Raw genomic sequence first — 15,100 nt, forward strand, 5'->3', positions numbered from 1 at the left:
AGGGGGGGGGGTGTGCGTACGTAGCAATGGCATTCCACATCATACGTTTATCGTCCACATACAGGTGATGCTGGATATCCACTGAAGAGATGGCTCCTCACACCAGTCCGGAACCCACGGGACCAGCATGAGGAGGACTACAACCATGCCCACTCACGTACCCGTGTAGTCATTGAACAGGCATTCGGCCTACTGAAGGGTCGTTTCCGCTGCCTCAGCAGGTCTGGCGGGGCACTCTGTACCGCCATGAGAAGGTTGCAAAGATGGTGATGGCATGTGTCATGCTCCACAACATGTGCGTACGTAGAAATGTGCCCATGCCCCCTGACGCAGAACTGCAAGCACCTGATGATGGTCATGATGAGGGTGGGGATGTGGAAGCACCTCAAGGAGTCTGCGAGGCACCGGAGGGCCGTGACATTCGTCAGCATCTCATTGATGTATGCTTCTAGCACTCACGCCTGGTGGCTGATACATGGACACGGGACTCGTGGCACTGTGTGTGTCTGGGACATGCACAATATGGACTGTACGCCTATGATGGCCTAGTACACAAAGATCAATGTCCACACATCTCATTGGTTGATCGTGCACTGTTTATGGCATATGTGATATCATGTTGTACACCCTATCGACCCGCCACCCAAGTGAGCCCAACACACCCCCTCCACCCTCCTACCTCCCCCCGAACACCAGTGTCCAAAGATGCTCATTGTCAGTGGGCAGTCGCTATTGCAAGCCCCCTCTGCGGGTATCAGGGGCACCCCTGCCTGTGGAGCGCAGGTTCCTCCCAGATCTACGTTGGGGGCTGCCCTGGACGGAACTTGCAACGGATGATGTCTCTGCCTGCTCACGTCCATGCATGTCCCTAAGGGTTTGCGAGAGCTCAGTGAGCACACGGCGCACTGCGGCAAGTTCGGCACATACGTCCTTGGACGTCGCATGCAGTTCCCCCCTCAGGCTCTCGGTGCTTCTCTCCATTTGGACTCCCAGGCTCTCGGTGCTACTCTCCATTTGTGCCCTTAGTGTCTCTGTACCTCTCTCCATTTCTGCCCTAAGTGTCTCAGTTGATGTTTCTATGTCTGCCTTAGTGCCCCCACATTCATCGGCATGGTCCTTGAGGAGCGTGGCCAGTTGCTGCTGTTGCACGATTAACTGGTCGAGGGACTGTTGCCTCTGCTGGGCCATGGCCATTTTCGGGGGTGTCACAGAGGGGCTGTTGACCTCATGTTGCCTTGCCACAGGGCTTGTGGGGGATGGCCAGTCGTCGTCTTGTGGGTGCCCCTGCGTGGTATCCTCATGGTGTACGGGATGGAACAGACAGGGGGATTGAGACAGGTCATGGATGGATCTGACTTCGACATCCCCGTCTTCTGTGTCGGAGCATGCTGCCATCAATGGGGTGTCACCTATGGTGCTGCTGCCACCAGAGGCAGTGCCTTCTGTGGCATCCGTTGGGGGGACCTGTGGTGGTGGTGGTGTGGGCATGCTGGCTGCTGGGGTGCCTGTTGATGTTCCCTCCTCTGTGCTGCCACCTGATTTGTGCTGCTGCCGTGTCTTGATGCGTGCAGCTGAGGTGGAGGGTCTTTGGCCGTTGGTCTTGGCCCTCTTTGCAGGTGTGCTGGTAGGGGTGTCCTGATGCTCGTCGTTTGGATCGGACCCTGTGGTGGAGTAAAGGAGGGCGAGGGTTATTGATGGGTCTGTGGGAATTGGAATGGCATTGTATCACATGCATTGGGGTGGTACCTGAGGGTGATTTGGGTCGGGGCCTTGGAGGTGCTTTCATTTGTGTGTGGAGTGAGGGTGCAGTTGTTTGGCAGCCTGCAGTTAGGGTGTGCCTGCTGCACGTGTAGTGCGTGTTTTAGGGGTTTTTAATTATTTATGTATTTATTGTGGGTTTTAACGTGCGCTATCAGGCCGATGTGTGTGGACGTTCTCCTGGACATGTGTTTCTGTTGCACTATGTGGACACATGGTACTTCACATGGATGGACTTTGTGGATTTGGCATTGTTTTATCTGGCCCACCTACCTGAATCTTCGGATGTCTGCACTCCTTTCTCCATCCCTCCGACTCCCTCTATGCTCTCCATTCCGATGGTGGAGGCACAGATTTCTTCCCAGGGGGTCAACTTGATGGGTGATTCAGGACCTCCCCCGGTGGCTGTGGCAATGTTGCGGTTGGCAGAGAGTATGCTGCGGACGCGTATCCGCAGGTCGTCCCATCGCTTTCGGCATTGCTGTGGGGTGCGGGGTGCGGTCCCCACCGCACTTACCCGCTGTGCCACCAGAGCCCATATGGCCTTCTTGTTTGCAAGTGCCGTCCTGGTCATTTGCGTGCAGAAGACGACGGCAGCATTCTCCTGGAGGGTCTCTGTTAGCACGGTGAGTTCCTCACGGGAGAAGTGGACCTGCCGCTTGCGGTCGCACGCTTTCTTCGCTACTTTTCCCATTTTTCTTGGTTTCGCTAGGGTGGATGACGGGTTGGGGTGTGTCTCAGGGTAGTGTTTTTAGTGGTTGTGTGGTTTTAGTGGTTTTATAGGTGTACGGCGGGATGTTTCCCGTTCCGGGCCCATGTTTTTACTTCCGTTTCCGTATATTTCCGGTCACCGTACTTTCCGGTAGGCGCACACTGCGGTGTCCGCTGTGATGGGTGGCGGTATTGCACCTAGGGCGCCGTACGGCGGCGGTGTGGGCCGTTTTGGGGTCATTTCCGCCATCGCGGACTTTGCACTTCCGCCATGCCGTGGTGCTCGTGCCCGATGGGTCGGAATGGGCCGCACTTTGCTCCTTCGTGCAATGGCGGAAACGCTATTTACGCTGTGGCGGTCCGGTCAGTCACTTTCCGCCAGGGTCGTAATGAGGGCCAGTCACTTCTAGCGGCCATCATTGCCCTGTTGTAAAATGGCAAACAGCGTTAATATGCAGTCACTTCTAGTACCACTCATTGCCATATTATACAGTTCCTACCAGCATTAATATACGGTCACTTGTAGCAGCACTCATTGCCCTGTTATACAGTGGCTAAAAACATTAATATACAGTCACTTCTAACGGCCATCATTGCCCTGTTGTGCAGTGGCTTACAGCGTTAATATACAATCACTTCCAGCAGCCATCAGTTTCCTGTTATACTGTGGCTAACATATAATTCCGACTCAGGCGTTAAGGGGTTTACGGCGCCGTTTAACGCCTGATTACAAGGTTCCCTTTGCGGGATGGCTGTTTAACGCCTGCTTTTTGCAGGCGTTAAAAGCCATGCCGAAAGGGACCTTGGCGATAATTACGGCACCGTAATTTACGGTGCCGTAATTATCCCCTTTCCCCATTCCCATTATGCCCTATGGGGCAAAAATGGGAATGGGGAGGGGGCCATTGGTGAATGGGGAATTACCGCCCCACTCACCTTGGAATGAGGCGGTAATTCCGCCATCCACCATGGCGGAATTGCAACCTTAGCGGCATGGACCATGGTGCTAATAGCACCATGGTCCTCCGCCAAGGTTGTAATGAGGCACACAGTCACTAGTCACTACATTAGTCATATCTAGCAGCCGTCATTGCCCTGTTATACGGTGGCTGAATCCATTAATATACAGTCACATCTATCAGCCATCATTGCCCAATTTACAGTCACTTTTAGCAGGACACATTGCCCTGTTACACAGTGGCTAAAAGCGTTAATATACAGTCACTTTTAGCGGCAATCAGTGCCCTTTTATGAAGTGAAAGATAGCAGTAATATACATTCCCTTCTAGCAGCACTCATTACCATGTTATACAGGGGCTAACAGCGTTAATATATAGTCACTTTTAGCATCCACCATTGCCCTGTTAAACAATATCTAACAGTATTAATATGCAGTCACTTCTAGCAGCACTCATTGTCCGGTTATACAGTGGATAATGGTGTTAATATACAGTTACTTCTAGCAGCCATCATTGCCCTGTTACACAGTGGCTAACAGCATTAAAATACAGTAACTTCTAGAAGCACTCTTTGCTCTGTTATACAGTGGCTAACAGTATTACTATGCACTCCCCTTTAGCAGCACTCATTGTCCTGTTATACAGTGGCTATCAGCATTTTTTTAAATTATTTCGTACAGTTTATACAAACTTTTGAAATGTAAAAAAATCTCAACACAAATGCTTACACTAATACCCATCTTAAATTAACATTTTGTCTTTCATAGCATTACCTACTACTTTCACCTTGTTGTATATAAATATACTCCAAAAGTCCAATAGTCTCTTTTCAGATTTACTTCTTACTTTACTAAATATCCTTTCACATAGTATTTACAGGAACTAACTCTAATGAAATTTGGAGTTGATCTAAGAACTGCATCATTGCTATCAGTAGGGATTTACTCTCGGTGATATGTAATTGCTTCCACCATTCTTCCAGATTAAGGGACTGGTATCGGTTCATGTCCCTCATTAGGCAGATCTCACGTTGATCTTTCAATCCGACACATGCGAGGATGAGATGTTTTAGGTTTTCTTCTCCAGACGCACAGAATCTACACATTATGTTTCGTGGTGGAATCTGCCGTCTGTTTCTCAGAATTTCTTTCGTTTCAAAGCTGTTTAATCGAAATTTTAAATATAACCTTCTTAGGCATTTGCATGGTGCAATAGTCAAGTATTTTGGCAGGATGGTACGTTTTTTGGCTTCTGGGGGAAGATTGAGCATAGATTTTTGTTTTGCTCTTCTCTCCCCAATTTCTATCCAGTCCACATCTAACAACTTTCTTTTCACTGCATCCGGATTGTACCAAAGTGCTATTTCATCCGTCCCCAGCTGGCTCAAAATGTCTTTACATTGTTGCTTCCATTCGTCAAGAGCTGAATTCCTTCGCGGATTTGTCTCCATCAGTATTTTCAAAGGTGGTAGATTGGCTTCTTCATGGATCTTTCTAAATAACGCCAGTTTATTCCAAGCTATTCTTGCATTTAGTGTGGAGATCCCCACTTCATACAAAACGCAAGCAGTCAGCGTACTTTGAGGCATCAGAAGAATTTTTTTCCAAAAAAAGCCTTTGCAACGTGACCAGATCTTTGCATCACATCCAAACATAATCTCTGCTCCATAAATTAGAATCGGAGTAGCTTTGCTTTCGTAAAATCTTTTTACTGGCACGCAGGAGAATTTGCCATATTTCTTTTCGTATTATGGCACCCTGAGTTGTTAGGTGTTTGCAATTGCTTACGAGTTTGTTCTTCATGGGTTCGTCATTTATGCTGGAATTAATAATTATTCCTAGGTATCTTGTGTAAGGGACTTTATTTAGTTTCTTCGTCCCTAAGGCCCAATTTAACCTTTGGTTGCTTGTCATCCTTCCCCTTTTATTTTCCAGAACTAGGATTTCAGATTTTACCACATTAATCTGCAATCCTAATTCTTCTGTGAAGGTTTTTAAAACTGTCAACTTTCTTTGTAGGCCAATGGGTGTACAATCCAAGATAACCATGTCATCAGCATATAGAATGTGATGTATCTGCACTCCGTTTATTAGTGGAGGAAACGACACCACTTTTGCAAGGGCTACTCCAACTTCCATTATATAGAAGTTGAAAATCGTTGCTCCGAGAGGGCAACCCTGCATCACACCCCTCTCCGTTCTTATGGGTACTGTTAAGTTTCCATCGCTCTCCAGACGAACTTTGATAAATGTGTCAGAGTATAGTTCTTTCATGGCTTGGATTAGACTCACATTACATCCCCTCTCTTTGAGTTTGGACCACAGCATTTCACTGTCGACGCCATCAAATGCGTTTGCCATGTCAATAAACGCTAAATATACTTTTTTCCCTGTTCTGATGGCGTCGATTTTCAAGAGATTCAAGATGCAGATATTTACGCTGCATCCTACTCCTTTGATAAACCCAGATTGTCGTTCATCATACATCTTCTGTTGTTTAATTCATGCTGTAAATTGAGCAAGTAACAAACTTGCAAACACTTTTCCCACAACATCAAGTAAGGCTATGGGCCGATAGTTTGCGTGATCATTACGGATTCCTTTCTTGAATATTGGAACAATAATCCCCGATTTCTAGGTCAATGGAATCCGTCTTTCCTTGATTATTAGTTGAAATAGGGCATTGCAAAATTCAGTCCACTCCTCGATGTTCTCTTTCAAATCGGCATTGGATAGGCCGTCTGGTCCAGCTGCCCTTGAGGCACTACTTTTTTTGATTGTAGCCCGAATGTCCTCTCGATCAATCTTTATTTCCCAAGGACTTGTTAAATGTTCATTCTGAAAGCTTGAATTTTTCACTTTCTTAAATAGCTTTGTATAGTGACTTTCCCACTCTTTTTCTGTCACCATGTTTGATATTATTACCTTTTCGGGATTCATCGACTCATTTATTATTGTCCAGAATCCTCTGGAGTTCTTTTGATTTATAGCCGACAACATTATCTCTGCATCTCGCTGTTCCAATAGCCCTTTGCGCTCTTTACACCAGTTGTTGTATTGATTTTTCGCTTTCTTTAGCAGACTCTTGCATTCTGTTTTTTTTATGCAATAATTTCTATTATTAATTTCCTTAGCTCTCTTTTTTTTCAAGCGACCTCCGATCGTAATGGTGTCTTTGAAAGTTGGGTCTATTTTGAACATTCTTCTTTTTGATTTTGTATATTTCTAGCAGCTGTTGCTATTCAATCGGGTCTGTTGGCCCTTCTGCCTGGTGCAGACTTAATAATTCAGTTGCTGCTATAATATCAGCGTTTCTTAGACGTAATCTGTTACATCCAGGTTCTACTGCAAATTGTTGTTTCCATTGTTCGCGTCGAGTTGGTTTAGTCCTGTGCCATTCTATCGAGATGATGTTGTGGTCGCTTTGATTAGTCTTGCTAACTCTTAGAGTTTCAATTTCATTTGATAGTGCTTCAGAGGAAAAGATGTAATCTAATATGGAGTTTTGGGAGCCTCTTTCCCAAGTCGGCTTGGCAGGGATGTCACCCTTTGTAATTCCATTCAACATTATAAGGCTTCGGTTTGTCACCTCCTCCAGCCATCTTTCACTTTTGCACCTCTCTTTCTGATTTATTGGTGCCTTGGAGTGGTCAGTTTCAATTAATTTCATATTAAGATCGTCACATTCTTTGATTAGAGCTTTCGGGTCTCCTGTAAGGATGTTGTTGATGACGTCAAGGAGATCATCTTCGAATTTGTGGTGGGTTTTGGGAGTTGCGTTCCAATATACATTTAGAAAATGGAAACTTGGTATTGCTGTCTCTTTTTGTTCCACTGGTTCAATACAAACTGCCTGCAGATAGGGAGATATACATTCTGCTGACCTAATTCTTAACCCACAATTTCTTTTGACAAGGATTAATTGACCTGACATTAGGCGCCCTTTGTTTTTCTTGATGGCTGGGTTTAATATGGTTTCGAAGCCCTCAACACACAGCATTTCTGAGAGCCAAGTTTCTGGCATGCATATCACATCTGCATTTGCTAGAATTTCTGGAGTCGTTCTCAAGAGATGTGAAAAGCCTCTCGTGTTCCAAGTGGCTATCACCAAGATTGACTTTTGATCTTGGCATTAGCTCTTCGTTGGGGCATTTAAAGATTTCGCTATTCAAGCCCATTTGTTGCCTTCATCCACATTGCTTTCCACATCTTCGCTCATTGGTACCTTTGAGTTCACAGATTAAGTGTTTTACACTGTTATTTTTATTTTATTTAGTCTTATCTCCTCATTCAAGGGTGTTTTTTTTATCCTCATCTTCTTCAGAGCTTGACTTATTATTAGCCTTGGCATTCATTATCTTTGTCGTTATCGGAAGTTTATTCCGGAGGACTTCCTTACCCTTTTTTGTTGGAGATTTGATGATCTTTTGGTTTTCATGTTCTTTCACCTCCAAGGCATTGTCCACCTCATAGATTTGGTAACCTGTGTCCAGCAGTTGTCGTTCACACATCATTATCCTTAGCACAACCTTCTTGTTGTTGATGTGTAATAACACAAATTTTTGATTCATGTCAGGAATAATCTCCACTCTATCGATTAGTGAGCTCTTTATGGATTTCAGCACGGGAATTGTTTGAAAAAGCTGTAATATGGTATATCTATTCAATGAAGTATCGCTTTTCCTATTTTCCATTCTTTCTACCAATATTCTGTATGGTTCAATTGTTGGTAAGCCATTCTGGGCCGAAGGTAAGGGATTGGACAATTGGCCGTCACTTTCGTTTAATTTTTTGACAGGAGACTCTTCTATTGTTTGCACGATGTTCGGCTTCTTTTTCAACGATTCAACATTAGCAGTGCTTTGCACGGATTCTTCACGTAACTTTTTCCGTGTTTCTGTCTGGATGCTAAGCTTAGTTTTCGTTTTCTGTAGGCTAAGCATTCGTTTCTCTTCTAATGTGAGGAAGATGTATGATTCACCAACCTTATCTTTTACACTCCCATTTGGGGAGGGGACCTTTCTTGGGGTTATTGGCCACGCAAATACTCTTTTTCCATTTGCGCTATCTCCTCTTTCATTTTCGCCTTCTCTTGTGGGCGTCCGAGGAAGTTTTAGGTCGACATCTATATCAGACTGTACGAATTTCTTGTCCACTCTCCCTTTTGTCTTTGCTACGTTCTCGTTGTCTATTGCATCATCAGCAAGGCCAAGTGTATGTTGACATGTTCATTAACTCCTCGATTTCATCATCATCTGTGATTATCTCCGGGGCGGAGTTGGGTTTCGCCGTTCCCATTCCTCCAGGTTTATCATTGGGAACCTGGTCAGCTATACCCATACTATTTTTAGGTTTTCTTTTTGTTCTGTGTTGTTTACTGTAATGTTCAAGGCTTTAATGTTTCTGAAGAAGTTTGCTGCACTTCGCAGATTTTTGTTCTTGTGTATTTGCTGGTTTTTTGATTTTTTTTGGTTTCTTTTGTTTATTCTGTATCGGGTCGTCGGACAAGCCGTTGAAAATCTTTCTAACTCCCAACTGTGATTTGGGTTTTTCGAAGATGTCGAACCACTCTCCTTCAATCGTTTTTTTTTGCCGCAGCTGAAGAGTTACTTTCTGATATTGTTGTTTGCGGGTCATAGGCCCCTTGTTCTATAATGGAGTCATTTAACAACTCCTTGCTCCCTTCCTTTTCTTTTATGGACGAGGCAACATCCAATATCTCCTCAAATATTGGCAGCGTCTTCAGAGAAGTAGACTCGACCGTGTCAGCTTGTTTAGACCTTTTGTTTTGATCATTCTTTTTCGTTGGACTATTCAAATTCTCTGGAGTAATTATTAGATCTTTTTCGTAACAACAGTTCTGATGTAGGTTTTTCATGTCTGACACTGTCGTTTCTTCGGGCAATTGATTGGATCTTCTCACACTTGGTGGAATTACAATAGGATCTATCTCAATCATTGTTTCCAAAAGTGGGTGATTTTTGCTACACGGTCGTTCATGATCTTTTTCGCCCGTGCCATCGCGTTCTTTTTGTAGTAGTAAGAGTGCATGTCTCGTTACTTCAGCTAAAAGCCTCTTGTCTTCAGAGCTGTTCTTTAGAGACTCCTTCGGGGCTGTCAATGAGATATCATTGCCTCGCCTCGTCATCACGACCTGTGACGTCATTTCTATCAAATCAGTCTCCAGTTTTACAATCTTAGAATTAAGTAGGGCAATCAAAGTTGTTTGGTCTCTAAAGTTCTCATTTAAGTTTTCATATAACTTCATCAATGGAGCCACCGCTATCGTTGTGGCTGACATCAAGTTTAGGCTTAGATTTGAGATTAGCTTTTCCAAGAGGGCTGATGTATCGTTTGGGCTCCTTGCTCTTCTCGGGCGTGTCAAGTGCAGACTCTGTTTATTTTTCATTCTTGTAATCGAGGGGCTATCTTTGTCCTCTGACTCTGAGGAGGTTGATCTAGTTGTGCAGTCCCAGAGTTTTTTGGACATTTGATTTTCATCCACCTCTTTACTCTCCGCTTCAGCCACTTTCCCCAACCTTTAAAGTGTTTGGTGGGACCTCCGACTTCCTTGTCCGAACTTGCTGCACATCTACTCCTTGTTTGAGAGGCCAGGATCTCCTCATTCCTAGCCTCAAAAACAGGTGTGTTACGCTCCAGGCTCATCACTTCACGAATACCCCTGTCCACATTTTGCATCCACTCAGGATACGGTGTTGTTCTTCCACTGGAGCTCTAGTGAGAAGGCCTCCTCGGGAGCATTAGTTTATTGTTGAGCTCTGCCAGGTCTTTTATCACCTGGTCTGCGATCCCCAGTGAGTCCCTGCACCTGGAAGGTTGCATAGTATTTTGGGAAACCGTTCTCTCTTTCCAGGTACCTGGGGGACTCCAGTCATCAACCATTCCTTCTGTCGTGCCGACTGAACTGGGGCTCTCATTTCCATGTATCAAAGTTTGGCTGCAATTCGTCCTTAGCTTCTCTCTAAGGATTTGGTCCTCCATCCTTAAACACATAGATATCTTTTTTTTTTCTTCAAGTCTGGCTTATGCATCTCAGCAACTCTTAGCCACGCTAGTAGTTTTAATGTAAAACATGGCTGGCTCGCCTCTTCTGACTTCTTCAATTGAACAGCGGAGTCTATTATTTCTGTTACACCCATTGTAGGTGGTGTCAGTGCTTTTGACTGATCTGCAGCCATCTTAGCCCCCTCCTGATCGTTCTCGGGGCATTCCAGCAGACCCTTTGGGGGGTCAAGAGGTTTTGTACCATGGGGTGATTTCGCTACTGCAGGCTCTGTATACGGTATTCCATTGCCAGATTCGGGCACTTTTTCCAATTGCTTTCCCTGGTATTCCTGTGGACCATGAGATTTTTCGGATGTCAATCGAGTGGTCTCTCGCTCCTTCGATTTTAGCTTGTTTATTTCTTGTGATCTTTCCAGCCTCTTTGAAGAAGTAATGATGGGCGGGCGGGACGGGAAGCTAGCTGATAATGGTGCGCAATGTATGAGCGCAGAGCACAGCACTTCAGATTGAGTGTTAGCCCTCCTCGATTCATTCAGCGACGCTGCCTCCTCAGCGAGCACTGCAGTCGACTCTGATAAGAGTGGCTCTTTCCCTCCACCCTCCGCATCCCTGCCTCCTCCTCCTCCTCGTCCTCCTCACTCACACTCATACTCATACTCTCACCTTCATCTCGCGCTTCGATGTCTCCCGTAGGCCGCCGCACAGATGGAATCCGATCCCTCCTCAAGTTCTGCTTTCCGCGGGGCAGCGGCCGTTCAACTAGAAGGCGTGGCAAGGTAGGGGGGCAATGGGGAGCATTTCTGGATTGCCATCTCTTTGCGATTTCTCGCCAATAGCTCACAAACTTGAGGTTTGGGCGTATGGCATTAGATTCAATCCTCGTTTTACTTGGGCATGTGTGTTTGCTGTTGTTCCGGTTCTCATCATTTACATATAGGATATATGTCAGGCGTTATGCGCCAGCGCTCTGCACCCAGCAAACAGCCAAACAGCACAAAAGTGAATCAAGCGCCCTCTACTCGTGCGGGCTCAACGCCGCAAGGGCGGCTGGGGCGCACTTTTAAGGAATCACTCGAACTATCAGCATTTATATACAGTCATTTCTGGCGACCATCATTGTCCTGGTATACAGTGGCAAACAATATTAATATACAGTCACTTCTAGTGCACAACGTTGCCCTATTATACAGTGGCTAACAGCATTAATACATAATAACTTCTAGCAGCCATCATTGCCATGTTATACAGTGACTAACGGCCTTTATATATAGTCACTTCTAGCAGCACTCATTGCCCTGTTATACAGTGTCAAACAACGTTAATATACAGTCACTTCTAGTAGCACCCATTGCCCTGTTATACAGTTCATACCAGTATTAATATGCAGTTATTTGTAGCAGCACCCATTGTCCTCTTATACAGTGACTAATAACATTAATATATAGTCACTTAGAGCGGACGTCATTGCCCTTTTATGCAGAGGCTAGCAGCGTTAATATACAGTCACTTCTAGCAGCCATCAGTTTCCTGTTATACAGTGGCTAACAGGATTAATATACAGTAACTAGCACCACTCAATGCCCTGTTATACAGTGGCTAATGTCGTTAATGTACAGTCAATTCTAGCAGCCATCATTGTCCTGGTATACAGTGGCAAACAGTGTTAGTACACAGTCACTTCTAGTGCGCAACGTTGCCCTATTATATAGTGGCTAACGGTATTAATACATAGTAACTTCTAGCAGCCATCATTGCCATGTTATACAGTGACTAGCAGCCTTAATATACAGTCCCTCTAGCAGCATTCATTGCCCTGATATACAGTGGCTAACAGTGTTGACATTTAACACACAGTCACTTCTAGAGGCCATCATTGCCCTGTAATACAGTTCCTACCAGTATTAATGTACAGTTATTTGTAACAGCACCCATTGCCCTGTTATACACTGACTAAGAACATTAATATATAGTCACTTCGAGCGGACGTCATTGCCCTTTTATGCAGAGGCTAACAGCGTTAATATACAGTCACTTCTAGCGGCCAACGTTGCCCTGTTATCCAACGGCTAGCAGGATTAATATACAGTAACTTCTAGCACTGCTGATTGCCCTGTTATACAGAGGCTAATGGTGTTAATATACAGTCAATTCTAGCAGCCATCATTGCTCTATTATACAGTGGCAAACAGTGTTAATATACTGTCACTTCTAGCAGCACTCATTGCCCTGTTATCCAGTGGCTAACAGTGTTAATATACAGTCACTTCTAGCGGCCATCATTTCCCTTTTATAAAGTGGCTAACAGTGTTAAGGTGGCCCAAAAGTCCCAGGTAAGCCCAGAGGAAACAGAGTCAATCCAAACCAGACTCAATGATGGAGTAACAAAGTACACAACAAAACCCAACTTTAGTCACATTGAAACTAAGTTGAGACAGCATACAAGCATTAAAACCTCATCCCTGTCAACATACTTATCAAAACCAGTAGTGCAAACTTGTCATCAATTATGTCGTAACATAATCTCCGTTCACAAAACCTACAGGGAATGGGGATAGGTTAGTGAGCTTGATTACATTTAGATTTCATACAGGTTAAACATATGTATTGCGTTACACATATCTGATGGCTCCACCTGGAACCACCCATATATTGATAAAGGTTAAGCTGCATCATCTTCCAGACAGGGGGTTGGTTGGCATACTACTTGATGAGCAGTATGTCTTTAAGGATTTTGATAGGGTGGCACTTTGCGTACCAACCTTGGACACTTAGAATGTTGTCTGGATGTGAGCCAGACATAGAGTAGGAGGAGAGAGGCCCATGGAACATTCTTACTCCAATTAAAAGTTACCAACCCTCATTTTCAGGCTATTAGACCAGATAACCTCTTTGTACCTGTCCTTCTGTGGCATTGCATACCTAAATGCGCGTTTAGGGAGTAATGCAGGTATCCTGTCTGTGTTTGCCTTTAATGAATGACCAGTGTTCTCCAATTATTGGTCATGTGCAATTGGACCGTGTTTGGAATAGATTTACCTTCTGTTTATTGAGATTTCAGCTAATATTAATGTGTGTGTTGTGTTTTCTATTACCAGTGCGGACACCCTTGAGTTACTCTTCATGGAGTCTTTTGGCTTACTGTTTAGTTGCACCTAGCAAACAAAGCTTGTTTGTGCTCTTCTAAAAATGTAATTCATTTGGAAGTATACATCTTGCATCTTGGGAACTGCTATCTCGTGCCTTCATTTAGCCGTACCAATCCTCCCTTATTTCATTTTAACCTTGGCAGCTACTGCCCGAGCGCTGCACCTGCATCCATTTATGTGGATTCAGCTTTTTGAGTCTTTGAGGCCTGTGCTCATTCAGATGTGCTGTGGCTTCCATTTTTAAGAAGAATGCTGCTTTACTAGTCTCTTGTTTCTATGTTAGCTTGCTATATTCGCATATCGTTCATGTTGTAGTCACCTTATACCTTGGTCATGTTAGTCTTCTTCATGTCTGTGGATTCTATGCACATTTTCCTCATGTCTATCTGCATATATTACCTATTGTTCATGTTCTTCGTGTGGAATGCATATTTGCTTTGTGTCTACTGCATGCCTATCTACTGTTACAACTTTAGATTGAATGCTTTTTGCCATCTTCATTTCACATTGTCACCAAACCCTGCTGTGCCTGCAGGAGATAAGGGTGGAACGGCTGTCTTGTGAGTAACGTCTCTCATCTTTGAGGTATTGGTGCAGGGGAAGGGCAGAATCAATGCATGTCATATTCATCTGCCTCCCAACAACAGTGTTAATATGCAGTCACTTCTAGCAGCACTCATTGCCCTGTTGTACAGTGGATAACAGCGTTAATATACACTCACGTATAGCTGTCATCATTGCCCTGTTTTAAAGAGGCAAACAGTGGCTAACGGTGTTAATATACATTAACTTCTAGCGCCCAATATTTCCCTGTGATACAGTGGCTAACAGTGTTCACATACAGTGAATTCTAGCAGCACTAATTGCCCTGTTATTCAGTGGCTAATGATGTTTATATATAGTCTTTGCTAGTGGCCATCATTGCCCTGTTATAGCTGGCAACATTAATATACAGTCAGTTCAAGCAGCACTCACTGCCCTGCTATGCGGTGGCTAACAATGTTAATATACAGTCACTTCTAGTGGCCATCATTGTCCTGTTATACAGGGGCTAACAGCCTTAATATACAATCCGTTCTAGTAGCAATCATTGCCCTGTTATAGAGTGACTAACAGCATTAATTTACAGTCACTTCTAGCGTCCTTCATTGCCCTGTTAGTGGCTAACAGTATTGATATGCCTCACTTCTATTGGCCATCTTTGCCCTGTTATACAGTCGCTAACAGCATTCATATACAGGCGCTTGTAGCAGGACTCATTGCCCTGTTATACTGTGGCTGACAGCATCTCATTGCCCTGTTATACTGTGGCTGACAGCATTTATATACAGGCGCTTGTAGCAGGACTCATTGCCCTGTTATACTGTGGCTAACAGCATTGATATACAGGCGCTTGTAGCAGGACTCATTGCCCTGTTATACTGTGGCTAACAGCATTGATATACAGGCGCTTGTAGCAGGACTCATTGCCCTGTTATACTGTGGCTAACAGCATTGATAT

The 15,100-nt window shown here is 44.5% G+C and overlaps 1 protein-coding gene across 3 annotated transcripts in view; it reads right to left on the minus strand.

The window, feature by feature from the left end:
• The window catches only part of CPNE7 (copine 7), a 1,149,025-nt gene that overhangs the window by 1,006,314 nt on the left and 127,611 nt on the right, over positions 1-15,100 (minus strand). The window lies entirely within an intron of this gene.

Source organism: Ambystoma mexicanum, chromosome 1q, assembly GCF_040938575.1.
Source record: "Ambystoma mexicanum isolate Mex_15411 chromosome 1q, UKY_AmexF1_1, whole genome shotgun sequence".
Lineage (NCBI taxonomy): Eukaryota > Metazoa > Chordata > Amphibia > Caudata > Ambystomatidae > Ambystoma > Ambystoma mexicanum.